This window comes from Nothobranchius furzeri, chromosome 14, assembly GCF_043380555.1.
Source record: "Nothobranchius furzeri strain GRZ-AD chromosome 14, NfurGRZ-RIMD1, whole genome shotgun sequence".
In the NCBI taxonomy this organism is placed as follows: Eukaryota; Metazoa; Chordata; class Actinopteri; order Cyprinodontiformes; family Nothobranchiidae; genus Nothobranchius; species Nothobranchius furzeri.
This window is the reverse complement of record NC_091754.1, coordinates 15,850,768-15,878,727: the sequence shown is the minus strand read 5'-3', so window position 1 is coordinate 15,878,727 and position 27,960 is coordinate 15,850,768. Positions and strand designations below refer to the sequence as shown.

The following is a 27,960-nucleotide window of genomic DNA, read 5'->3' as shown; positions in this document are numbered from 1 at the left end:
TCCAATACTCATACTCACCCACACACACCACCAACAGTAATACTGAAACACACTTATATTTTACACACTTTCTCAAACTTCTGCATAAGCTGCAACATGTTAAAATGTCTCATGTAGTGTTCATTTAGGTTTTCCGGTCGATATCAACCAGAAAATCCAGTTTTCTTTATTATTTAAAAAGTCATTGAAATGTCCAGAATATCTATTAAAACGTTTTCAAAGGTTGCAACATATTTCAAAGATTTTTCTGTTGTTAACTTTTTAAAGAAAAGCTTTTATGTTTTATGTTTGCTAAAGTCACCCTTTCTTAGATTTAATAATCTATTGGTATTTTTAAGTGATTCCAAGCTGATGCTGTAATTGCAAATTCATCTTCTGCATGTGCATGTTGCCATGTAAATGTTTTAAATCTAATTAATTTTCTTGCATTTTTCTACCTTTGTTTTTACACAGTTTCAAGAGATGATGCTAATAGAGATAAAACTCTTGCTTCGTTCAAAGGAAGCGACAAATGAAACAGACCCAGACTGGAAAATGTCTAAGATGAGAGTGTCTAGATATTATCAAATCTTAAGGCTGGGTGTTTGGTTCTATTCCCACAATCAGTTTTCAGTTTCACACACAAGCACAAATACTAATAACTGCCCCAAGATCCCTTCAACTCAAAATGAGCCCACTGCAAGAACGCCCACGGGTTTGGTGTTTGCAAGACTCTGTGGTATCTTGCAACATCCTCATATCTGAAACTTCAAGTTTCCCCTGCAAGACGTGTGCATTGGTTAAGGAGGGTTAGCTAGATATTTATAGCAAGTAAAAGCAGCTTTAATGCATTAATAAAAGCATTTTTTAAATTTATCCTGACTTTTATAAAAGAACAGATAAAATATGTGATGTTCTGGTTTGGGCTGACAGAGGGCACTGGTGGTCTATGGAACGCTCCACACCCAGGGCTGTTTAATGCTGCACAACTTATACAACAGTTGTGCAGAGTGCTACATAAACACCAAACAGCAGCAATAAACAGATGTTGTCTCTATCAAATTATTGTGTAAGCACATCAGCCTCCCTTAGCTGATTGCGGAAGATCCATTAGAGCGCCAAGAACAGTGTTTTTCTTATGTTACATCTTGCATTTTCACATTATTTGGCCTGACAAGAACACTGATTTCCCAAAAGTTAACATGCAGAAAGTTGCACAAACATGCAGCAATGTGAATTAAATTAAATACTTGGTTCTAAAAATACTGATAGGGCTCATTTCCTATAAAGAAGCTGCATATAAAGGTCCTGCAATAAAATGTCAATGTGAATGGTGTATGAAAGTGATGGTCATCATCGTGATGAGGGGAGTAATGTTTTTTTTATGTTTGTTTGTGTGGGAGGTGAGAGAGGGGACAAATGCAACAGCTGCCCTTGCAAAATATTTGATGCTAACATAAGGAGGCTACCAGTAATTCTGCTGATGATCAAGGCTGTCCAGTCTTCCTGTTTATGCTGTGACTCACATCCAGATCACTTCTGTTTATATTAACATGGCTCTCATCACCCAGACCGACTGAACAAATGACTAATCTTTGCTTCTAGCTTTAGCACAGACGGCGGCACAGCGAGAGTTTTGCAGGTTTATTCGTGAGAAATGAAGAGTCAATCTGTGGCTCTCTGCTGGGTTCATCTGGGTAGACTTGCTGCTGGAAGCTGAAAGAGAAAGACTCAGAATGGGAGCTCTGTCTCAAGTAGTGCCTTACTACAGACAAAAGTAGATTAATACATTTTAGACTTGATAAATGAAAGAACCATTAAAGATTAAAGCCTAATTTATATTTCCCCGTCTGCGTGGGTACGGAGACATGCAACGCCATTATACGTTTTTGCAAGGGCTCTGAGACAGACCTGCAGAGGGTGATGAAGACGTGTATATTTTTAACTTTCCAATGAAAGTGAGACCACAAGCTTGTGATTGGTGAGGATGCCACTTCCTTTAAAATCTTCAACAGCACTGCCATTTCTCCTCAAAAAAAAATTGTGCTGAAGATATTTAGCGTTGGACGCAAACGCACGGAAAAAGTCCAAAAATATTAACTTTTTTTCAAAAAGATATGCAGCAAATTCCAGGAAATGATGGTTTAGAGGTGACAAAGAGGTGGAGGAGAATGAGGGAAAACTGTGGCTGTTGTAAAAAGTCTCTGAAATACAAAAGCACAATATGAACACAAAAAGGAGCCTAAGACTCCTCCTCTTCTGGTCGGCATGTGTCCCCGAAACAACGAAAAAAAATAATGTAACGGAACGGAATAAAAAAAAATACTCTCTAGTCCGCTTTGCCTTATGGGCTTGACACACGGGAGGCGATAAACGACCGCGATCAGCGAAATTTGTCGCAGTCGCTTTTATTACCTGACACACGGGAGGCGATCCGCGGCAGCGGCCAGCGGTAAGGCCGTCTGCGCGTTGTTCCATGGCGAAATCGAAACTTCCGTTGTTTTGTTTGGCTGTGTCAGGTTGGAGGGAATTAAGGTGATTTAAGCGGTTCAGAGTTTAAAAAGTGGTAGATATGATGTTTCACAAGGTGCTGCTAGAGTTATGTGAAATCTTACTTCTGATTTTACTATAAAACATAATAATAATCAACTTCTCCTTCATGTTTGCTCGGAGATGTACGGAGCATCCTGTCCGCTCATTGGTCAGTGAACGAAACCTCCGTTGATTGGTCCTCGCCCAAGCGACAGCGATGAAAAGTTGAAAATGTTTCAACTTTCTGGGATCGCGTCGCTGGGTCGCACGTGCACGACACGTGCACGAGCACAAAATTTCACACGCACGTTTTTCGCATTTCACTTGGTAGGAGGGAGACCCGCGATTATCGCTTTGTCGCACATGTCTCATTGAAAATGAAGGAGGAGAGGCGATGTCGCCTCCCGTGTGTCGAGCCCATAACGCACTGAATCACACGTGTACTTTAATTGAAATGAAATCAAATTCTATGTGCTTTGACTGTCATGTAATTTGAAATTTATTAGCTTGTAAACATTTGTAATGAAAAAAAAATACAAATAACAAGTCAACTATGACATCAACACAGAATCTCTTCTTCCCCAGCGATGTAGCTGCCAGTTTCCACACGGCCAGATTTAGTTTTTTTTTTTTTTTCATGTTTAATGCTCCTTCCTTCTTCCTGGAAGGATTCAAAGCTCGTTAAACTCACAGCCATTTTTCTTCTTCTCTTCTCCGTGTCTGGCTCGATGACATCCATTTGGTGAGACAAGCATTTGTAGTCTGCTACGTCTTTTCACACATATCCTAAAGTAACTTTTGAAGCCATTCAAAAATAAGCACTTTCTTGGCATTGAAATGCGTCTTTAAAATTCATGGACATAATATGTTAAATCCATAGCATACATCAAACAGGATCATTAAATAACTTTTATTGCCTCATTGACTTTTTGTAGAGGACCCATCCAAGAGTAGTACTGACTGTTTTCTTGGTGGGAAATTGCTTACTCCTCGAGCAATGGAGAAGTCCGAAAGGAAGACCTCTCTGTAAATGCGTGTGCATGACTCTAAACCTGAGCTAAAGAAGAAGTATGAATTGGGCTTAACTGTAGAAGTTGTCCTTTGAACAAAAAAAATTGCATTTTGCATACTTGTTCTGCTAATTCATTGATTGTGAAACATGTTGATCATCACTGGTCTCTCTAAACCTTGTGGGAAAGCCATGGTGCAAAAAGCGAGAAGCAATTGAATGATACAGCTTTCTTTCTTTCTAAATTAAAGCATGGGTAAAACACTAAAAACATGAAAACAGTTTTATGGATCTTGTGTGTTTAAAGCCTAATCAAAAACATTTGTGGTTTGAAAATTGAAGACTAGCCGCAGAGGTGTATAGCATTGTTGTCTTGCAGCGAGAAGATCCCAGTGCAACTAAAGATTGGGGGTTTGCGAAATTTTCTTAGGCACGGGTGATTTTTCTTCTCCATTTTCTTCCCTCGTACTGAAAACATCCATGGTTAGGTTTATTTTTTTGTCTTTAAATTAGCCCTAGATGTGTGAGTGTGATGGTGTGGCAGACTAGCAACCTTCTCAATAACACTCGGGGACCATGCTTCCTGTGGTGTTGAACAAGGTAAAGCAAGTTTTGATAAAAATATATGGAAACATAGAAACTGAAGATGAGTTAAAACAATCGTTTCTTTTGCCAAATTTATTGTATGCAACAAAGTATAAAACTCAAACAATAGGATTTCAGAATAAAATATGCTAAATTCCATTTTTAGTCCTTTTTTTAAACACAGATAAGGTTTTTCTTTACCTTGCTGATGTTTCATTTGCTGCTGCAAACATCTTCAGAGCTGATGCTGATGGTGGCGTCACTTCCTACTGTGTTTATCCGCAGGCAGCAGAGGACGTTGTCGCCTTCTGCTGCCCGCTCTCCCCTCCAATAATGCAGTCCCATGCGCGATCCAATGAGTAAACTCCATCATCTCTGTTCATGGTCCCACATTCACGTCTCCTTATCTCTATAGCTTCCTTTATCCATCTTTTGTATTTCTGTTGTTCAGTGTTTATGATCTTTGTGTTGTCCCAGTCCATTACATGGTTTTCTCTTGTGCAGTGATCTGTTACGGCCGATTTCTTTATTGTACTTTCTGCTTCTTCTTTTGCTGCTCTTGTGTGTCTTCGACTTGTTTCTTTCTCACACTCCTTTCTATGTTCTATTGTTCGTGTGTTGATTTGGCGTCCGGTTTCTCCTATGTATGTTTTATTGCAGAGTTTACATGGGATTTCGTAAACGACTCCACATTTATGTCCAGCTGGTATCTTGTCTTTTGGGTGTACTAGTCTGTTTCTAACTGTTGTGTATGGTTTTGTTGGTGTGTTCATGTTGTGTATTTTCATTGTTGCTCTTATTTTTTCTGTTATGCCTTTGATGTATGGTAGGGTTATCACTGGTGTTGGTTCTTGTCTTTCTGGGTTTCTGGTTCTTTGCTGAGGTTGTTCTTTTCTTTCTGTTGTTGTTTTCCTTTGTTTATTGCCCATGTCGGGTATCCGCAGGTCTTTAAAGCGTGTTGTATGTGTTTGTCCTCTTGTTTACGGTCTCTCTCTTCTGTTACCATGTTCGCTTGGTGATATAATGTTCTGATTACTGACATTTTGTGTATGGTAGGGTGTTCTGATGTCCATAATAAGTATTGGTCTGTGTGTGTTGGTTTCCTATATGTGTTTAAGTTTAGGGTCCCGTCGGTCTGCCTGCTTATTTTCATGTCCATAAATGCTATACTGCCTTCTGTTTCTGACTCATAAGTGAACTTCATGCTCCTTGTGTTGTCAATGTTATTCAAGTGTTGTGTTAGTGTTTCTGTTTGTCCTTTTGGTATGATTTCCAGTATGTCATCTACGTAGCGTTTCCATAGTTTTATTTTGCAGTTTGGGGGGGACGGTGGCTATGGCTTTCTGCTCTAGATCTTCCATGAAAAACTCGCACAGGGTGGCTGATAATGGGTTACCCATGGCGAAGCCTTCCAGTTGTTTGTATATTATGTTATTGTATGTGAAGTAAGTGGAGCTAGCTACTAGTCCTATCAGTTGTGCTATGTCATCTGCTGTGAGGTTTGTTCTTTTGTGTAAAGTTTTGTCCTGTCTGATTCTGTTAACTACTATGTCTATGTTTTTTTGGGTTGTTGTTTTTGTAAACAGGGTTGTGACGTCATGAGAGATGAGTTTATTGTTATCTTTTATTGTAGTCTTTTTCAGTTCTTTTGCCAGTTCTATGCTATTTTTGCAGTGTTGATCTGTGTTACCTAACAACGGGCTGATGATTTTGCTGATTTCTTTTGCCATGTTGTATGTTGGTGTACCTATGCTATCTACTATTGGTCTAAGTGGGGTGTTTTGTTTGTGTATTTTTGCAGTTCAGTAGATTCTTGGTATTATGATTGCTGTAGGGATCCAGTGTTTGTACATTTTTTCTGTTATTTTACCTTTTTCTTGTAGTGGCTTCAGTAATTTTTTCATGTTTTTCTTAATGTTTTTCCTGTGGGTCTTTTTAAAGTATTTTGTATGTATTTTTGTCCTCTAGCATCTGTTTCATCTGTTGTTTATATTTTTCTTTGTCCATTACTACTGTGTGTGTGACCATGAACAAAATGTCAGTAAACAGAACATTATATCACCGAGCAAATACGATAACAGAAGAAAGAGACCGTAAACAACAGGACAAACACATACAACACGCTTTAAAGACCTGCGGATACCCGACATGGGCAATAAACAAAGGAAAACAACAAACAACAACAGAAAGAAAAGAACAACCAAAGCAAAGAACCAGAAACCCAGAAAGACAAAAACCAAAACCAGTGATAACCCTACCATACATCAAAGGCATAACAGAAAAATAAGACCAACAATGAAAAAAGACAACATAAACACACCGACAAAACCATACACAACAGTTAGAAACAGACTAGTACACCCAAAAGACAAGATACCAGCTGGACATAAATGTGGAGTCGTTTACGAAATCCCATGTAAACTCTGCAATAAAACATACATAGGAGAAACCGGACGCCAACTCAACACACGAACAATAGAACATAGAAAGGAGTGCGAGAAAGAAACAAGTCGAAGACACACAAGAGCAGCAAAAGAAGAAGCAGAAAGCACAATAAAGAAGTCAGCCATAAGACCACTGCACAAGAGAAAACCATGTAATGGACTGGGACAACACAAAGATCATGAACACTGAACAACAGAAACACAAAAGACGGACAAAGGAAGCTATAGAGATAGGGAGACGTGGATGTGGGACCATGAACAGAGACGATAGAGTTTACTCACTGGATCGCGCATGGGACTGCATCATCGGAGAGGGGAGAGCAGGCAGCAGAGTGTGACAATGTCCTCTGCTGCCCATGGATAAACGGAGAAGGAAGTGACGCCACCATCAGCATCAGCTCTGAAGATGTTTGCAGCTGCAAACGAAATGTCAGCAAGGTAAAGGAAAACCTTATCTGTGTTTATGTTTATTTATTTGGCAGATGCTTTTATCCAAAGCGACTTACAATTTATAACCTATAGGGCATGTTGTGCTCTGAGGGGGAAACTGGAGTACCCGGAGGAAGCCCACGCATGCATGGGGAGAACACGCAACTCCACGTAGAAAGGCCACAGCCGAGTTTCAAACCTGCAACCTTCGTGCTGCGAGGCAACACTGCTAACAACTGCGCCACCATGCAGCCCTTGTTTAAAAAAGAACTAAAAATGGAATTTGAAGACAAACACAGCAAGAACGTACAAAAGATGTTTAAAAAAACATGTTGAATCTACCTTTTTGTGTTTTTCCATTTGCGATTCACTCGCCCTTCCTAAATCCCTTCTGCAATAAAGAAAGCGATACTATGTTGACATTTATTTTCTGCTCCCTTATTCATTTTACACAGAGCAGTTGCAATTCATTTTAAAGTTGGGTGAAGACAAAATAGCGTCAATAGACTGTTTAATTTATTCCCACCATGTCCGTAGACCTTGAGCTGTGAAATTACAGAACAGAAATGGAGGGAATACAGAAACTTTGAAGCCACTGAAAGACCACATCTGCCTGCAGAGCATAACCCCCTGCTGCTCTTGCTGATCTCTTTTAATAGTGTGTGTTGTGCTTGTGCACTTCAAGATGTGTGAGTTTGTTTGTGTGTGTGTGTGTGTGTGTGTGTGTGTGTGTGTGTGTGTGTGTGTGTGTGTGTGTGTGTATTTGGGGGTGGGGGGTTTGTGCACTGCTCCTTCTGCATGAATGCACGACCACAGATCTCAACCAGTCATCCTTGACCTTGTGAAAAAGACTTCAGAGACAAGTTTTTGGAGAACGGCACATCCGCTTACTCTCCACTACATCGTTCTCTAATCACACTAAAGTTCTCCGTGCTATCCTGTTGAGCTGTTATTGCATTTTGATGGTTGCTGTTTACCAGTGTTGGGCAAGTTACTTCAAAACTGTAATGCATTATTTATTACTTGTTACCCTCATTTTAAAGTAATTCATTACATTACAATATTACTGATTTTAAAATGTAAGGCATTACACTACTTTTGCATTACTCTAAGTTACTTTCATACAACTTCAATATGAATCTGGTCATGTGACACTCAGTGACCTCATGACATATATGTGGAAGGTGATGTGGTGTCTGAGCTAGGATTGCTGTTAAAAACAGTCAGATATAATAACAGTGCTTTAAAATGATTGTTTATTAAATAAAAGCAACAACAATCTGTATTCTCAACACGCTGCCATCTTACATTAACTGAGCAGGGAGTGAGGTGGTGGGGGCCCCAAGCCTATATTGCCTTGGTCCCCAAATTCCTTGATACGGCCCTGGATGTGGGGCTGACTCCTGGGGTGATCTGATTCTATCATAAATATTAAATGCGTATATTAGGGGTTGTACGAACTAGTCGACTAGTCGACTTCACGGCTCTAGTGACTTTTTATGCCTGTCATCAACTAGTCGCTGTCACGTGATAATGACTGACAAGATGCAGTCCTCGGAAAAGACAGCAGGTGATGAGCCCCTGCGCGTCTGGATCGAGGCGGAGGCAACGCGGTGCTGACACCGGCGGTAAAACGGACATTTAACCAAACTGTGACCTTTTCCCTCTTGCAATTTAACCTTCCCCTCACCCCCATCCTAATCTTAACCAGTTTGCGCATGCAAAGCTCTGATCGTTGACGTGCGCTCCAGACATCTGCGTCCTGAGCACCGCCAAATCAGGTGTCACCACCTCAAAAACAAATTAAACACGCGATCGTTCATGTCGGCTCATTTCCTTTCATGTTTTCTGTCTGTTATTTGTGCCTGATGCATTTCGCTGCTGCAGAGCGAGGCGCATCACCTGTTGTCCTCCGGTGACACACCCCCAAGATTCCACTCCACTCCGCTCCGCTCCGGGCATGAACTCCGCAGCAAAAACGGTCCCGTTGTAGTCGGCCGGCGAGCAGCGGCACTCCGCTGTTTTTGCGGTCGGTAGATCTTTTAGAACTGCAGTTCAAAGGTAACTCATAAGGTGAATATATATGAACCCAGGTGGCAGTTTCTCTTTAGGATTGAGAGGAGATGCAGGAAGATAATAAACAGGCAGGACAGAAAAATAGTCAAATAAAAACAAGTTAGTTTTTGTACCTGGTGGTTGCAACAAACAGACACCACTGAAGGTAATCAGAAGTGAGGAACAGAAAATAATTATTTTAATGTTTAGAGCAGCAGGAAAGGCTGCAGGCGCATCAGTGAGTTTGCGGCTGCTGCGCAGGGGGAGGTGGGAGAGGACTGAAGTAGGATGCAGAAACTACTGTTTTTAAAAGAGATGTGTTGACTTAGAAAATGTGGGCGCAATTTTAATTGTCAAAAACTCCAGCGAACCTACCGACCGACCCCCCCCCCCCACCACCACTTCCGGCGTATGACGTCATCAACGACTAGTCGAAGTCGACTCGACTTTCATTACTTGACTGTCGACTTTAAAAAAAATAAAGTCCTGCAGGCCCTAGCGTATATATAATGTTGCTTTTCACTGGTTAAAAATGTGTATTGGGGATAAATCTACCTACTTTTTTCTTTTCAAGCACTTTGTTTTGTTTTCTTGATTTTATTTGAATAATTTCCTGCCCTTTCTCTCTCTAACCTTCCTGCATGCTGCATGTTCTCTCCGTCTTCCAGAAAAAACTGTTTCCTAGACTTCCTACTTTCTAACGATCAGCCAAAGGGATCTTCACACGCGCGGCGCTCCAGCAGTAATGAGTTGAAATCACCGGGGTACAGATTATGAACTCAGCTGAGGCAAAGCACGTCAGAAAAGCACAAAATACCAGAGAATATGCGCTGATATGAACGATCGCAAGAGAATTATTTTGTTTTAGTGGAGCGATTTTGTGAATGTTTCAGCGGCCGCGTGCAGGACGCAGCTTGAGTAGTTGAGCCGTTGACTGTTGTAAACGCGCAATGAAATTTTCGCGGCGGATAAGATGCGGCTGGCTTGACCGCGGCTCACAAATGACAGCTCACTTGACCGCGGTCCGTTACCGCGTACCGCTGCGTCCTCTCTGCCCGCAAAGCTGAGTCCATAAATGACGTAATATATGCAGATACTGGATATTTCTTCGGGTTTCCCGCAATTTGAATTTTTAAGGAACACATCTTGATTCTGGGTTTAATAATGCATTGTAATTACCGCGTTACTGACAATTGTACCGAGTAAATATTACCATTTTCTTTCCCTGTAATGCCTTACATTACCACATTACAGCACAAAGAAATGCATTACAGTAATTAATTACTTTTGTACCGCATTACTCCCAACACTGCTGTTTACGCAAGCTTCATAATCTGGGCTTAAGTGGTTCACAGGAGCAGGACAGACTGATCTAAGAAGTGTCAAAAAGTGTTTGCAAGTGGTTCGACACTTAACAGTTTTCTACTTTCGTGACTACTTCAAAGGAGCAATATGTAATAATTCTACAGTGAAATAATTACAAAACAATCGTCAATGTCTCAGTCATGTTGGAAGGAAGGTTACATTGAAATATATTTAATTCTGAGTAGTCTGTGGAGTTGTTAGTTTTTCTCCTTTCTGACGACAAAAGAGGGCTATAGTTACTGTTTCCAGTGAGTTTGTGAGGCTGTTGACTCTGCACCGAGCTAACGCTGCAGCTCGGGCATTTATAATTCGACACTGGCAGGCAAAAGAAGCAAAGCCAGTATAAAGGAGCAACCCTAAAGTTATTTCTTGTACTCCTAAGAAGCCACTCTGCTTTACTCTATTATATAGTTAAACAGGCTGGAGGCTAAAATTGAGCTAACAATGCTAACGGTGAGTTAGAAACAAATAGTTGGCTCTCAATTACCAACAACTCGATATAGCAGTGAAAAATATGCATGAAGAAAATAATGAATCAATCGTGGAGTTTTACTTCCTTTTCGTCGGCATATGTGAAATTTCATTTTTTTGCTGATGACTGCCAGATCTATCTCCCCTTTCGACGTGGGGAAGATCGATCTTTTTCTCCTTTACTGGACTGTTTGAAGGACATAAAATGCTGGATGGCTTCCAATTTTTTGCACCTAAATGAGAGCAAAACGGAAGTCATAATTCTTAGTCCTGGTAGAAGAAATGGCCCAGGTGCTGATTTTGACCTTGGCCCATTGACCCCCTATGAAAAGAAAATAGTCAGTAATTTGGGGCTAAAATTGACTCCTCACTTAATCTTGACACTCACGTAAATACGGTGATGAGGTCCTGTTTTTTATTATCTGAAACGACTATCCAGGATCAGGCCCTGTTGTCCAGAGCTCATCTGGAGTCCGTGTTGAATGCTTTCGTCCTGTCCCGTCTGGACTACTGTAATGCTCTATATGCCGGTCTGGGCCAGTGCACGGTTGCACGGCTTCAATTTGTACAGAACTCAGTGGCTAGGTTCCTGACAGGTACCAGATGCCGAGATCACATTACTCCAGTGCTAGCCACTCCGCACTGGCTCCCGGTGCAATATCGAGCTAAATTTGAGATCTTAACTCTTGTTTATTAGGACCTCCAGGGCAGTGCCCCCTCTTACATTACTGCACTTTTGCACAAGTATGTTCCATCTCGGTTTCTTCGCTCAGCCGAGCAGGGACGTCTGGTGGTCCCCCGGTCAAAATATCAATCGAGGGGTTATCGTGCATTTTCTGTTTTGGCTCCAACTCTGTAGAATGAATTGCCATTGAGCATTAGGCAGGCGCCGTCCCTTCAAGTCTTTAAGTCTAGTCTAAAGACTCATTTCTATTTGATTGCTTTTCAGCGCTAGGGTTCACTGAATTGTCCTGACAGTATGGTTTTTAATACTTCTTCTTTTTGATCAGGATGCTTGATCTCATTTTGTCCACCATTTGTTTTTAATTGATTAGCCTCATTCCGTTACCTCTCTGTATTTGTAATATTGGTTGCTTGTTATTTTATGATTTTATGATATTATCTTGCTCTTATGCCCAGGTACTAGGAATGTTTTTATGATGCTGTTCAGCACCTTGGGCTTCTGATAACGTTGCGGAAGGTGCTCTACAAATAAAATTGATTGGTTGATTAATAAGTCGTTCAGAACTATAACAGCACAATGGCAAACAACTACACTTTCTCTGCTGGAGGGATACTACCGTGATAAATTTTTGTAAGAGCTCCTTACCGTAAAACACCCAAGAGTGCTAATACCAGATATGACTATGTATTTATCTACTTGTCAACTTCATGTATGACTCATCTTTGCTTGTCATCTAGAATCTTCTGGCGCTGATCCATAACTGGCAACAACAATAAAACTCACAGAACAGCAGTGGGAAAGAGAAGTTTTGCTTAGAAAAATGAACCACAGTAACAATATCAGACCACAGGATGTGATTCTTACACCATCCCTACATATTGCACCTTAAATGAATTTTTAAATTTTCATCTTTGTTGGCAGGGCAGTGGCATCCAACGACTCCCTGACATCGCTGTCAGGCAGCTGAAGCAGTGTTCAATACTTTGGTCAGGACTGATCTCAGCTCTGCAATGAAAGTACAGCTATTTCATTTCTAGTGATCACTGCTTTTCCACCTCGTAAAGTATGGGCTTCAATGGCCATCAGGCTGAACAGAGACCCACTATTTTGTGCCACAGTAACACAAAGTTTAAATGCAATGATAGCAGAAAACACACACCGGTGACCAATCAACTGCCTCTGGCTGTAATAGCATATATTGCTGGTGTGCTTTTATTAAAATATAATAATATTAATTAAACAGATACAAAAATTTGGTGTTAAGCAACAAATATCCACAAAAAATTATATCAGAAATTGGAAAAATCTGCAATGGGAAAATGTATTACAAGAGGTCTGAGAAAAATCTCATTTGGCACGCACAAGTTCGCTGCAATAGTTGCAGGGGATGGGATAGTGATGTCATTACAGCAGCGTTATGAATCTGATTGGTCACAGCTGACATGTGTCAAAACAACCTCTACTGGTTTCTAGTGGGTCTAACTCATGTCGGTATGGTCTGAGGACAAAACAATGGGCAAGTATGGCGACTGAAGGCAGTAACTGCATTTGTTTAGGATAAGATCGCGTGTTGCACACATTAGTGAATACAAGGTAAAGCTGTTTCATTAAATCAATAGAAATCTGTCATAAAATAACCCAGCTGCATTGTATTTGTGAAGAGTTGTGCTAATTCACTTGAAGATATTAAATCATGACTCAACAGAGTTTGTTGGAACACATTTGAGTCTTCAAATGCTAAAAAAGTCAAAAAGACTGGCAAAATATTACACTCAATATTATGTTTATGTTATGTTTTTATTTTCAAAGCATTGCTCTTGTGTTTTCATCAAAAAAAAATGTCTTTAAAGACAGATTTTTTTAAGCAGGCAATCATTTTAATAAATGAGTTGTTGTCCACATGAATGAAATCAATGCCTTGTGAGTAATTTTCTGAGGAATAAAAGCTCTTGCGCTCCTGTTTCAGAGAGTAGAAGGCAACTGGAGGAGCAGTGGTGCAGACTGATTGGCGAGCAACAGCATGACCATTCCACCACCTCCGTTCACTCTCCTTTCTTTGGTAAAAAAATGCAAAGTTGATGTTTAACAGCACTGCCTCTCCCTACAAGCAGATCATGCACTGTGCGTAGGACCCCATGGTCCGAGAGGGTGCTCGCTGCAGAACCACAAAGGCGGAGCTGCACCATAAGGTGGAGCTGCACCAGAGTCAGCCCCGCCCATTCACGCAAACTCAGCCTAGCCCACTGACTTCTTCCGTTTTTGTTTTTCAACTTTATCGCAAACTAACCTGACCCACATGAATTATGGCTGTCACCAGTTTACAATTGTCAATGCCATGTTCTATGCTCCAATTATCCAAGATAAATATAACTTGCAACATGACAAAGCCTGAATATATCCCTAAACGAAAAGGTTTCTTTAAGCAAATATCTGCCCATAGCAACTCCAACAAAAGCTGCCTACAAAAATATTGTGTTTTCTGGTAGTCCAGTGGCAAGATCATAAGATTTAATTTGCTTTCTCCTTAGCTGATGCTGGTTCGACTCTCAGTGGGCTCGGTAGCAATCTATATAGCCAGCTGAAACATTTAATTTGTTTATATTTTAGTTGTAATGTTTATTTTCTGCAAAAAATATGTATGTCTCTAAAAGTTCTTTGAATTTGGTCGTTCCTAAACAGCATTTTAGTTGAAACTCTGCTCACAAATTGACTCACACTGGCTAAATAAACAAATAAAAAAAATAAAACACATCAGTCATTATATTTTAAACGGTATACCAATAAATTGTTGTAAACATAGTACTGGCAAGTGTAGTTAGAAAAGAAGAAAAAGGGTTACAAAGTACCTCTATATTGCCGCTACTGGGAGGCAAACCTGCACCAAACTACATGTGAACTCACTCCACAACCACTTCACCACTACATCTGATAGAGAACGAGTGGCGTTACATATATTTGTGCCATCCAGCGTATCTTTGTAGATGGGATGTACAGTTTTTCTGGCAGTGTCTCAGTAGAAGTCATTTCAGATATGATTTGTCAGAAAATTCACTGAATATCCAGATTTGAGAACCAAGACCAGACCCGCTTCGGGGGGAGGAGACCAACTTGAAGCTGAGATGGGAGGAAAATGCATTAATGAGGCCAAAAATGGCTTTGGCATGTTTCTTATGAGGAAATGACAATATAACATGATTAAAAGTTCCAAAAGTTAGATTTTTAATTATATGGAACCTCAACTCCGTCCTCAATCTTGCATTTTAGAAGATATTAGCTACAACGCCCTCTTTGGTTCCAGAATGCTATCAAGTCTGACAACTGGAAGGAATTGGACTGACTGATGGAATGGGCGGGGCTGACTCTGGTGCAGCTCCGCCTTTGTGGTTCTGCAGCGAGCACCACTTGCCTGGTCATGAGGGGTCCCCATTTAGCTTCAGTGGATGCATTCATTGCTGCCGTGAGGCACGCTGGGGGTAGAGCAACGTCTGTCCAAAGGAGAGAGACAAATAAGAAATGAGTAATGTGACACCACAGTGCGCACGTGTTGCGCCATGTTGGATTTCTGTTTACTAAACGTGGTCGCTGCATTGGTCTAAACTGATCACGGGACAGCCACTTAATTCTTTTTCATTACGCTCAAAACAAACTAGTCCCACTTAAAAGCCATTTTAAAACAATGCATGCAGGAGGTTGGAACAAAATTAAACAAAAACCTGACGGTTGAAATTTGCTTACAGGAAGCCGGATCCATGCAGGTGAAGAGATGGCGTCAAAACGCAAACTGCAATACAAAATGGGAGTAAGAACAAGAGAAAAATATCTCAATAACATTATCATAAAAATCCGCTCAGGACCCCACTTTGGATAGGGCCGGCCCTGATGCTTTACCTCCATCAGTTACACAAGCTTGAACCTGTTCTTCCATGTTGTGGAGTTGCTAATGCTAGTGGTTAGCTTAACCGAGACATGCTCAGCCCTCTCCTAGTCGCTAAAGGAGCACAGCCTCCCATGGTTGCAAGCCAATAGGGTTAAGTCTAGGAATGCGTATTTGTTCCTGTGATGAAGAAGAGACTCAAATTTTCTTTAATCTATTATTATTGTTACTATTATTATTATTATTATTATTATTATTATTACTATTATTATTTTCTTTCGATGGCTAATGCAGGAATTAAAGCTTCTTTCCGGAGTATTTCTCTTGTCAGTTGGCACCATCTAGTGGCTGATAAGCATATCACACAAAAACTCGGTTCCTCTGTTTTTTTAAGAGGGTGACTTCACGTTTCTGTTTATAAATGTGCTTCTGTAGCCGACAAACGGCGCTAAAACACGTTGTATTACGAGTATTATTCTCATGTCATGTTGTGTTCTCATATATTTATATTTTAGAGACTTGTCCATGAAAAGTTCAACAAATCTGCATCAGTCGAGGTTTTCCTTAAATTTGAAGCAAGTAAGCGGTAGTCTAATGCTACTGGTTAGTTTTGGTCGGCTCTCAGTTTCCTATTGCACGGAGCTCTGTGGGGCAGGGGGCGTGCTTAGCAAAAAAATAAATTATAAAAGACATATTTCTTTTATTTTATCACAGTACATGGTGAGACAATCGCTTTTACAGATTTCTGACGAATCATACATCATTTCCGAAAGAGGAAAACTCCGGAAGGCAACTTTAAGGGTAGTGAGCCATTTTCACATTCTGCATGCATGTGAAACTCAGCATGACCAATTGTATTTCAAAAAGAACAATTATACATTTCTCAGTGAATCGCAGCTTTAACATATTGTATTCTGGCCGTTAAAGCTAACTGAATGGTCGGTCTGGGTGCCATATCATTCCAGGGTGAGATACTTGCCCTGTTGCAAAATTACCTATATTACATATATGATATGATAGATTACATGTGCATATGCACCAGAGAGGACAAACAGAGACAAAATAAGTCATACAGTAAAAACATGGAGTAGGAGAAAGGGTATGGAGAGACAAGGGGGATAGCAACAACAAAATGCACCTAGAAAAAAAACAAACAACAGTGGGGGGTACCCTAATCAACTAAACAAAGCAAGTAAATAGAAACTCTTAAAACACATTGTCATCAGTTGTGTTTGTGCTTGTGTGAGTGTAGAAGTAGTTTTTGTGCGTGTTGTATGAGGTGAGAGAGGGACTGCCTTGTCACACATTGGCTCCACATCCAGGCCCATGCCCAGGTATTTGGCACCCCTAGAGGACAGGCAGCAACCAGTGGACATCAAATTTTTTACAATTTGAGTAGTTTTACTAACGCTACCAATTTCTCATGCAACCTTTACACACATTCAACTGTTGTGGAACCAGCAAGTCACAAACGTACCGATTTTAATGAGCAGGAAAAGCCCCACATCTAGGGTGTAGAGTGCTACGCGTAGAATTCACACTTACATGTACGCATTCATTAACCACTGAAACCATGATGGAAATTTTAACACATGGGGGTGTTTACAGTTCGTGGACCTTTTTTTCCCCCCATACAGTCTGACAGCTTTCACTACTATAGAAATGGGAGATGTACTGAGATGACTATTGAAACCTTCTCACATTGACTATTTTTGGGTGGGGTGTCTGACAATTTTATCTGAACATCTGATGAAAACAGCACCTGACAAAAGAGGTTTTGTGGTCTGGATGCAGTTGCATGTGTGTGAAGGTGGGCGGGTGCATCGAGCAGATAAGGAGACTTTTTTGAGTTGATTTGTATGTCGACCCCCACCGTTTTCCTCGTAAAAACTACCGGTAAATGAGCAGAAATAAGGTATTTATTCTTTGGAGTATTTTAATCAAAGGTGGATTTTATTTTATTTAACATAAATCCCTTTATTTTTAATGAAAAACAACATATTTCCTTTTAGAAATCGCAATGAATTACTTCGAGCTTTACTTGTGATCATTTCTGGACTGCTCCTTTAAAAACAATCTCAAATCAAGCTTTCCTTTGCAGTTTTTACTGCAGTATCTTAATGCAAAATTCTAGGCTTCTGTTAGGAGGAATGTGGAAAAATAAACATTTTGCACAGTGTCACAGACGTGACCTTTTTCTTTTGTTTTCTTGAGAAACAGGTGTTGACGCATGTCATTGCAGATACATACTGTATGTGCATAAAAAGGATGAAGGGGAAATAAGTTTCACATTAACATTTCTTTTGTCTGAGTGCATGAAAGCCACATGAATCATATTCTGAAAAAAGTGATGGAAAGAACGATCAGGTTCCTTTTGCTGAATGGTTGAAACGGTGGTGTTCACTAATCGGTGTTGCTTTTTTTTCATTTTGGGAAAAAATCAGCTTGGTACAAAGTGTTGCCATGTTTTCAGGGTTGGTTTCCAGGAGGTAACATATCATCACAACGTTTAAAGGTGAATCGAGTTCGATTAAAATTTTAACATGTAAAAAAATAATTATTCATAAGAACAAATAAAGTTTTTTGATGTTTTTTTTCTGCTGAGAAACATGCCCCATTTGTAACAGCGTTTTGGATCAGTGCACATCCTCTGTCCCCTTCATCCCACTCTCACAGACAGCTACAGCTACCTTTTCCCCTGCTGCACTGTCAGATAAAGTAATTGACTCTTGCAGTCTCCACTGAGCTGTCCATACGTGGTCTCCTAGGCTGCACACCCAATTACAGGCTGCAGCTCCCTCATGGACTGAGGTGAACATCTAGGGAAAAGAGAGATCAGTCTTTGATGTTGAAGTGAAACTTAGGTGGACACCCATGAGAAAACCTACATAATGGTGTCATCACCCCGCACTTCTATTATCTCGTTAAAAGGCAACAGGTGGGACAACATTGACACAGGACTCTGGATTTTGTCCATTTAGCAGTCATGAGTCATCAGTTTAATCATTTACTTCACTCTGTGTAGTACAAATGTAACGTAATGCAGCAACAGTGGAGTGACAGACTTTTCTTCTGCTTAAATCACACTATGGTAAGAATTTTTCTCACTTATTTGGAGAGCTACTATGCAGAATTGAGCTGCTAGTATATTTCTAATGCACTAATTAGTGAAAACCACTTTTTATTACCAAAGAAAGTAATTTTGATTTTAAAGATGTGTGCTTGTGTGCGTGTACTTGTCTATGCAGCAATCTGAGGGCCAGTGACAAACTTTTCATCTATAAGTGAGGATATTAGTTGTGTATTGAGGGCATTTTGCCTAGTCCTCACTTTAGTACAAAGTTAGTTTTACATGTATGGTGTGATTTAAGTTTAAGTTAAAGGTGTGGAACACAGAAAAACTATTTTTTTATTATTATTTCTGATTATTGACCCTTTGCACATGGCGTCACACCACTCATGGGATCGCCCCCTTCGCCGTGATGGACGGCAAAAAGACCATTTACACACGCTGAAACTCCAACAAAGCTAGTCAAAACATGCCAGTTTGTATCCATTTTTTGCTTTTATTTAGTTTGTTTCACAGTAAAATGGCAACAGCTTGCTGTGCAGTTGGCTGCACTGACAGATAAGGATAAAGTCAACTCGTTTTGTTTTTTCTTTTTTTTCCAAATAACTTTGATGGAGACTGAGGAGAGAGATGAACGGCAGCGATCAATCAAATGGACTAGCAGCCTTCAGATTTGCAGCAAACGTGTTTTTACTGCATAAGATTAACATTAATTCATTTCATGAGGAAGACAGGGGCAAATGTGATGCGTTCACACCACTTATTGATATGTTTTTATGTTTTTTTATTTTTTTTTATTTAGCAGACGCTTTTATCCAAAGCGACTTACAATTTATAACCTATAGGGCATGTTGTGATCTGTGGAGGAAACCGGAGTACCCGGAGGAAACTCCACGCAGAAAGGCCACAGCCGAGTTTTGAACCTGCGACCTTCGTGCTGCGAAGCAACAGGAGACTGGGGGCTGGGGGGGGGGGGGGGGGGGGGTGGCTGGTGCCCATCTCCAGCGGTCAACGGGCAATCAGGTGGGGTACACCCTGGACAGAGAGCCAGCCCATCGCAGGGCAACACAGAGACACACAGGACAAACAATCATGCACACACACACTCACACCTAAGGACAATTTAGACAGTGGGGGTTGTATGAACTAGTCAACTTTTTATGCCTGTCATCGACTAGTCACTGTCACGTGATAATGACTGACAAGATGCAGTCCTTGCAAAAGACAGCAGGTGATGAACCCCTGCGCGTCGGAAGGCGGAGGCTGACACCGGTGGTAACACGGACATTTAACCAAACTGTGACCTTTTCCCTCTTGCAATTTTACCTTCCCCTCACCCCCATCCTAATCTTAACCGGCTTGCGCATGCAAAGCTCTGATTGTTGACGCACTCCAGACATCTGCGTCTTGAGCACGGCCACAGTAACATTATCAAATCAGGTGTCACCACCTCAAAACAAATTAAACATGCAATCGTTCATGTCAGCTCATTTCCTTTAACGTTTTCTGTCTTTTATTTGTGCCTGATGCGTTTCGCTGCTGCGGAGCGAGGCGCATCACCTGTTTTGTCCTCCGGTGACTCACCTCACTGATGCGGCTGGCGAGCAGCGAGCACTCCACTGCTTTTGTGGTCGGTAGATCTTTTACAACTGCAGTTCAAAGGTAACTCATGAGGTGAATATATATGAACCCAGGTAGCAGTTTTTCTTTAGGATTGAGAGGCTTCTTCTCCTGGCACTCAGAGCACAGACGCTTCTGCTTTGCTCCCTTATCTTTTTCTCCCAACGCTCTTTTGTCCTGTCTGCCTACAGAGCACTTCTCTGCATTTCCTCTGGAAATCCCTATTTTTTTTTCAGAAATGGATTTAATTAATTGGTCATTCAACGTGACTGATAAGATTTTTTCTACGATGAGAACGGAGGAGGGGGCTCCCACTTGCCCTCATGGGACACACACAGCGGGATATACGCTCGATTCCTGGAAGGAGTGGTAAGTCGTCAGTCTCTCTCAGCTGTCCATTGAGGATGTCGAAGATATGTGGATATTTGGCCTGATGATCACTGGATTTCTTCTGATTGGAGTGGGAGGATATCTGGTTTTCCGGAAAATTGGGAAGACGGGAGCGATTGGAGGGCGACCCGCACCCATGGACAGCACCATCCGGGCGGAGACCTCACAGACTGGGACGTTACTCGAGGTGAATCGTAAGCTGGACAATGTCCTAGCTGCGTTACCGGTGTTAGCGCGCAAAATGGATGTCATCTCGGAGAGGGTCACCGGACGGTGTGGAGATGTTTAATAACCCGAATTGGCTTCACTGAAGGACTGGAATGACCTGTTACAGACTGAAGGCAGAGGGGAAAATTATCTCTGCCTGTCCCAAACACAGTCTTGTTATCCTTATCTAAGCATCTAACCCCCACGAAGGAAGGAATGCAGACAGATGCTGTGGAAACCCGTCCTACCCGTCCTACCCCCCCCCCCCCCCCCCCCCCCCCCCGGGCCTTCAGATTGTGGACTCCTGCATAGCGAGGCCATCAACCTGCAGGAACCGAAATGTGCTCTGTGCTCCTCCCAAGATCTCTCTCCCTCCTGTGGATACAGCTGGCTGAGCACCACACATGGCTGCTGGCCTTAGATAAACAGGAAGCAAGATGCAGAAACTACCTACACGTCGTCAAAACCTTTTTTTGCACCTGCAAAGCTGATAAGCAAACAGTTCCTGCAGAAACAAAGCTGATATTGTTAGACTCCTTAAGAGTCCGCCAGACGCACGGTTCCATACAGCTGTTGTGGCCCGAGACATCTCTGGACTGAAGAGTCGGTACCACGGTATTCTACAGCCTTCCGGTGCCAGCGGTCAGCCGACCCGTGACTTTCGGATCCACCAAGAGGGTCTCTCCAAAATGGGTGAAGTAGACATGACAGATAGCGTCTGATGATAAAAACTTTATAGCTTAGAGCTAACCAAATTCTTTTCACCAGAACTCAGCTTACTTTGATAAGGAAGCTCTGACTGACATCTCATTCACACATAGGTTCCTTCATCACATTTAGTTACATCCACTCACAGTAAATGCTTAGTTAATTAGTCATGTTTTAAATTGTTTGTAAAATAAATTCTTACTTTTATAAACCTGACTCTTTCTTGAAATAACATGAAGTGTGGTAGATCACTGAAAAAGCAAAGAACCTAGATCTTCTGAATTAAATCCTAGAACCTTCTGAATAATTACAATAAAGACCTCACAGGTTAATATTTTATATTTACATACAGAATATTACATTTTCCTGGTCATAACAAATAAAAATCATCGATTTGCCTCATCTACACAAGACGTTCTTTCCTACTTGAGACCATTGCAAATGTATTGATTAAATGAGAGTTCAACACCTTCAAGGTTGGGGTTAGGAATAGACTGGCAATGGTTAGGGTTAGGCACAGACCAGTCACTAAAGTCAATGACAGTCCTCACAATGATTGCAAGAGGAGAATGTGTGCGTGTGTGTGCATGTTATTCCCTATAATAATTTATTCATCTTAGATTTGAAAACTCTTCAAAGTTTCTTTTGATAGAATTCAAATTTTGTAAAATGTCATACAAATCAGATGTTAGCAGCAACGCAACAAAAGGAAAAGGTCATTATTTTGGAATCAGGCATTTTGTTATTGGAAGAATTTTGCAATGAAATAGATGTAATGACCGTCTTCAATTCATCATTGATAATTAACATTTTAGGTACTGAACAAGTAATTTAGCTGCAAAAGTCTTACCAGTCATGCACATATCCTTTTTAACTTACAAGCCGCATAAACACAAGCACAGACATAAAAGATCCCGATCACACATGCACTTTGATCCAGCTCACAAGCTGCAAAAATAAAGTCAAAAACTGATTTTGTGCAACTTTTTAAAAGCTGTTCTGTGAACAGAGTTAATGTTAGCCTCCAAAACCATAAAACCCCCTACCAGTGGGTTAGAATGGGGAAGGATACTCATCCACCCCTATATGTGCTGTATATGTTTAGTGGTGCTGAAGCCAAGTCTCTGTATCCAGCAGCTGCAATCAGGAAACATCATGCTGAGCAAAATGACTTGAGATCTGAATGGCAATCACTTTCTATTTGGGAGAAAAACAGGGACAAAAAATTGAGAAAAAATGCACACAGTCAGGTCTTTATATAATGCAAGTTACAATCTGTATGGTTCATTTGTGCAAATTTAACAAGCAAACTGTGCAGAAACGGTCTAGTTAAGGTGGCTTTGAAATCAACTCCTTCAAATGAAAATCTATGAATGACAGTTTTATACTGCTTGCATTAATCAAAACTTAATATACCCATTAAGTGTGTAGACAACTGATTAAAAACCCAACTGTCATTTGCTTGTGACACAAGAGCTACAGGTTAAGCTGAAAGTAATTACTTCTCACTAGACCTTTAGTACTTCCTCCAGCAAACATTTCAAAGATCCAAAGAAAGACAGAGAGGAAGAGAGTCAGAGAGAGGAAAAGATGCTATTTTAGTTTAGTTTTAAGGCTTAATGGTCCGGCTATGATGTGCACACACCAATTAGCCCGGCTGACCTCGGAGATGGACTGTCAACCTGTCCGTCTAATGGAAAGAAGGGCGAGAGGGAACTCTTATCTGTGCCCAACAGTTAATGGGGCCATATTATTTAGATGAAGGTGATGAAAAGAACAATGGCAATATGTTTTTGATGGCAAAGTTCAGCAAAGAGAACGGATCAATTGGATCTTGTAAAAGCTGTTGGGTTGGTAGTTGAGTAGGAAATCTCCATTTTTTGTGTTACAGTTCCTGTTCAGGCTCTGCACTTATTCATTTAATAAATTATTGTTATTCATTTTATATAATGCTGTTTATTTGACAAAACAAAGTGTTTAAAGAAATACGATAAGAGATAGTTTAGATTAAAAGTATATATAGGGAGAAATACTAAAGCTAAAACATTTCTTTACAGTTAAAGACATAGTTTCTCCAATTTGGACTTCTTTATTACAGTTCTCTACCATTTTAATAGACTTCTGAAATCAGCATAAATAATCTAAATTTATTACAAGGACCTTTTAAAATCAGTCTCAAGGCCTGTAATTTTAAGAACATATTGTTAGCTGTTTCTGCAGATCTGGTGACCCAAAAAAGGCAACTTTGACAAATTATATAACTACTTTTCAATGTTAATTTTTCAAACCAAAGTTGAAGTCAAGAATATGAGAGAGAGAGAGAGAGAGAGAGAGAGAGAGAGAGAGAGAGAGAGAGAGAGAGAGAGAGAGAGAGAGAGAGAGAGAGAGAGAGAGAGAGAGAGATTTCAGTTAGCATCTGTGAACCGTGGAAAGGCAAGCAGCCTTTTTCCAGGAAGATAGCAATATATCTCTGGGAACAGGACTCCTTTGACACAAAGAAAAAAAGTTATCTTCATTTAACATGACCCACTGCGGCTTACTTTGGCTTCTAGGTTGAAGGTTGAAAACTGTAAAGTCGTTCTCCTCTGCAGCCACTTCTGAGACTATACTGGAGGAACAAAAAACTATGAATATGCTGCAGTCACAACCATCTGTGCAGGATGACTCAGAGGAGACATCTGAGCCCAGATGCATAAATCTCTATCTTCTCGGCAAAATATATCAATGCACAAAAGCAGAAGTGTGCATATGTTACCCCTTAGATTAACACATCATCCTGTTTGGTTTTCTATCTAGGGGCAGTCGAATCTAAACCTATCTAGGGGCAGTAGAATCGAAAGGCACATTTACCTTCTTGTTTTTGTTGAAGAAAGGAAACTTGGGTGGTCAAATGTAGCTTACCAAAAGTCTGAGCCATGCCTGAGCTGCTTTATATGTAAGTTAGTGATCTTGAAAAGGTGAGGGAGAAGCAGTTGTTCCTGAGAAAAGCTGGTTTATTTCTTAACACACAAGCCACTCTTTGATCTGTGTATCTGTTGTGTTCTGACGTTAGGTGGCAGCAGAGCACTGCTGATATATATAGAGTGACCTTCAGAGTTCCAGCGACCTTGAGAGTCTTGAAAGGCACTTATAAATAAAATGTCTTGTTATTAGAGGTGCTGTGGAGAGTTCAGAGAGTTCCAGAGAAGTGCTTCTAGAACTAAAATGGATGCCGTGTCTGTTTGTTTATTAATAAAGTTCTAGATGGATAAAATTGCTACCTGCTACTTTCAACCAACTACAAAACTTAACTCATTCACTGACAGCCGTTTCCTGGTCAGAAAAGCCCTTCGCTGCCAGTGTTTTTCAGCATTTTCACAGTTTTTTTAAGAGTCACAGAACGTTGCGTTGTATGTCAACACCAAAACTAACAAAACAAAGAGGAGATTCACTTCTTACATCGGGAAGAATCCACGCGTTTCGAGCGTTATCCTGTCTTTCATAATCCATTATCGAATTGTGATCGGCAGAAGCTTTTCCGGTTTGCGCCTCACTTTTTTTACAGCAGCGGCCCAAAACAATCTCCTAACATGTGGATTTTCTGCTTCCTGATCACGTGACGTCTGACGTACATGGAGGAAGATCGGCTTTAGAGCTGGGATGTTTGTTGTTACGGTGCAGGGGCTCGTTCCGACGCCCACACAGTAACAAAATGCAAATGACGACTATTGGCAGTGAATGGTTGGATTTAAAATCATGACTTTTGTCAAGATTTTGTTCGCTGCTAATGCTAGCCTGAGCTGCTAACGACCTGGTTGAACGAGAGAAAACGTAAACAGGAGCAGCATTCACATTCCAAAATGTTTATGTTTATGTTTATGTATTTAGCAGACGCTTTTGTCCAAAGCGACTTACAAGTGATAATCAGCATTTTGCCCTTGAGGCTAACAACAACAACAACAAATTGACATCAGTCATGGAGAGGAGGGAAATGTAATGTAAAAAATGTAATGGGATCATCCAGACTATGAAGGAATTTCAGATAGATCCATATATTGTAGTCCTTATTCTCGTCCATCACTTTGCCGGACACACTTGTTCTTGTACTACCGAGGACATGGACCAGCCCAACATTCACTTCCTCCATCGAGACCAGAGCAGGTCGTTGTTAATTCATGCACATTTAAGTGTTGTAAATTTGTTTGCATATGTACGATGATTATAATCTCACTTCACTTATCTACTTGGTTTATGCATTTTATTCCATATGTCATAGAAAAACAATATTTTTATTTTTTATGCATGTGTGCACATCTCATTGCTTTGCAACTGCCCTTGGGGGATGGAGGGAAGGAAATGTTTTACCACCCACATACCTTCACCAACATGATGAAGCAAAAGTGATTCTGTTCCACATCTCTTCTACCTGTTGTTTTGGACTTTTCTCAGCCCATCATGACATGAGGTAGAAGGTAATAGACTATGATGCAACTTTTGCAGGAATAAGTTTAGTACTTAACACTACAACTGAAAAACATCTAGTGCAGCATCATGAACACAAGGACAGAATTTATAGATGCACATTCACATTCTACATCCACTACGTGCTCTTGGCAAGGAGAGAGGGAGGGGCAGGCTGCACCCTGGACATATTGTAAGTCAATGAGAGATCAAAAGGCCAACAAAAAAGCACACAACACTCAGCATTTGACCTGGCAGGTGTGTTAGGAAGCTCGAGCCCACAATAAAACTCATGAAGGCACATGGGGGGCATACAAACTCCTCACAATGCACAGCCGAGATTTAAATGGCAGACCGTTTAGGTAACAAACATGCATGTGTGCAGCCTAGAGAGGCTCTGTAATTATTGCTCAACATCATTTCTGCGAATTTGAGTAAACAATAAATACAGATTATTATATTAAAGATTAAAGTCCCGCAGTTGTCACACTGGTGTGGTGAAATATGCCCTATGCATTTAATCCATCTCCGTAGATTTGGAGTGCCAATTGTAAATCGCTGGTGTAAATTATTTAGCAGACTTTTTTTTCATATTTAGTTCAGTTTTCCTACATTTAGCAACTTTTATCACATTTAAAAATATGTTTAAATACCACTTAATTTCAGCTAATCTACATGTCAAATCTAAACTTAAATGTTAAATCTGAATCTAAATCAGAATGTTAAATATAAATGTTAAATCTAAATCTCAATGCTAATTCTAAACCTATAAATAAACGCTAAGTGCATATGTTGAATCTAAATCTAAATCCAAATGTTAAATCTAACTCTAAATGCTAAATGTAAATGTTAAATCTTAATCTAAATTTCATGTCTAAATCTAAATGGAATTGCTATATGTAAATGTTAAATCTAAATCTTAAATCTTAAACTAAATATGAAATCTAAACCTAAATATAAATGCCAAGTGTAAATGTTAAATCTAAATGTAAAAGTTAAATCCAAACCTAAATCTAAATATCAAATGTAAATGTTAAAATTATCCAGCGTGAAACAAAGTGGAGTGAAAATGAACACAATTGGCCAACCTTTGTTGTGGGCGCGGTTACACATGGCTAATTTGCATAAAACAGAAAGATTTAACCCACAGATTTAGATTTAACATTTGGGTTTAGATTTAACATTTAGTTTTAGATTTAACATTTAGATTTGACATTTAGATATAGATTTAACTTTTACATTTAGATTTAACATTTAAATTTAACATTTAGGTTTAGATTTAGATGTAACATTTAGTTTTAACATTTAGATTTAGATTTAACATTTAGATTTAACATTTACATTTAGATTTAAATTTAGCCTTAACATTTAGATTTAGATAAAGGTTTTAGATTTATATTTAACATTTACATTTGTTTAGATTTTATATTTAGATTTAGGTTTGGATTTAACTTTTACATTTAGATTTATATTTAACATTTACATTAAACATTTAAGTTTAGATGTAATATTTAGATTTAGGTTTGGATTTAACTTTGACATTTAGATTCAACATTTACACTTGGCATTTATATTTAGGTTTACATTTAATATTTAGTATTTGATTTAAGATATAGATTTCAATTTAACATTTACATATAGCATTTCCATTCTGATTTAGACATGACTTTTAGATTTAGATTTAACATTTACTTTTAGTATTTTGATTTAGATTGAACATTTGGATTTAGATTTAGATTTAACATATGCACTTAGCATTTATATATAGGTTTAGAATTAGCATTTAGATTTAGACTTAACATTTATATTTAACATTCTGATTTAGATTTAACATTTAAGTTTAGATTTAACATTTAGATTAGCTGAAATTAAGTGATATTTAAACATATTTTTCACTGTGATGAAAGTTGCTTAATGTAGGAAAACTGACCTAAATATAAAAAAAATATGTCTGCTAAATAATTTACACCAGCGATTTACACTTGGCGCCCCATACATGGAGAACTCGGTAACTATTTGTTGGTTTTAACCCCCCAATCCATCCCCTTAAAGCTGAGTGTTTTGTTAGAGTTAGGTCCCATTTTCATAAAGTCTGTG

The 27,960-nt window shown here is 39.8% G+C and overlaps 1 protein-coding gene across 2 annotated transcripts in view; it reads right to left on the bottom strand.

The window, feature by feature from the left end:
- The window catches only part of LOC139062617 (E3 SUMO-protein ligase ZBED1-like), a 199,003-nt gene that overhangs the window by 2,263 nt on the left and 168,780 nt on the right, over positions 1-27,960 (bottom strand). The window contains exon 4 of one of the 2 annotated variants that reach the window (XR_011516177.1): positions 21,373-21,397. The exons of the other annotated variant lie outside the window; for it this stretch is intronic. The gene's annotated coding sequence lies outside the window, so the exon portion shown is untranslated. Of the gene's footprint in view, positions 1-21,372; positions 21,398-27,960 lie in introns of those variants that run through there. 2 annotated transcript variants of the gene reach the window in all.